This window comes from Citrus clementina, unplaced genomic scaffold (assembly GCF_000493195.1).
Source record: "Citrus clementina cultivar Clemenules unplaced genomic scaffold, Citrus_clementina_v1.0 scaffold_6, whole genome shotgun sequence".
Taxonomy (NCBI): domain Eukaryota; kingdom Viridiplantae; phylum Streptophyta; class Magnoliopsida; order Sapindales; family Rutaceae; genus Citrus; species Citrus x clementina.
In genome coordinates, this window is record NW_006262139.1 from 11,170,139 (window position 1) to 11,171,224 (window position 1,086).

Genomic DNA, 1,086 nt, shown 5'->3' on the forward strand with positions numbered 1-1,086 from the left:
CTTTGACTATAATACCTGTTTGACTCTATAAACTCAAAAAAAAAAAAAATTGACCTTAAAATTTTATAACAAATAGAAATATGGCATTACAATAAATTTTAAAATAATTTTTATATTTTACAATATATTAGACCTATTTTATTATATTAAAGTAATTTTTAATAATAAATAAAAACATAATATTAAAATAAATAAATAAATAAAATTAAAATTATTTTGAATATAATGTAAAAATAGTTTTAACTTTAGTAATAGGTAGATATTCTATTAATTGTAAAATATATTTAACCCAAAGATTTATTTAAAATCTTTATAATGGATAACAATATATTATTAAAATAAATATAATAATTTAAAATTTTAATATTATTTTAAATGTTAAAAATAGTTTAATATTATTAGTCTACCAAATATATTATATTATTTATATTAAATTTGTATTAATTAAAAAATTTTAAAGTTAATTTTTTAATTCTTATATTCAAAGGATATTATGATAAAAAGAATATTTTAAATTTCTTTTTCAAAAATTTACGTGTCATTATGACCGTTTCTTTATCATAGTTAATTATGGACACATAAAATAACATGAGAACTTTTCGTAATTTCATATTAAAACGATAAGTGAGGATCTTTATTTTCGTAAAATTTTAAATTGAATATTTTAAAACACCTGCTAGCATGAGTATGTATATAATTTTGATCAGGATTAATTCGCTCATGATTTAATATTCTTGAGAGGTGTGCTGTGCCGCTCATGGCAATTATTGCCGTTGGCTGTGACCACGGATCAGAATCATGTGTTGGCAATTCTTTGGACCTTTCATGTTAGCTTTTGACGTGTAGTGAATCTTATATGTTTATTGGTTTCCGTGCTTTGCTTAATGATTGTTGGTCATGCTCTCCCAGTTGTCGAACTTGCTTTTTTTCAATTTTTTATTTTCTCACAAGTCTTAACAGATAATCCACAAGTTTAGTCCAATAATTGGTCATATCAGCCACTATTGACCACGAGTAATTAGATTAACGAATAATTAAATATTAGGTTATTATCATTTTATTACTTTAAAAATTATTAAATATTAA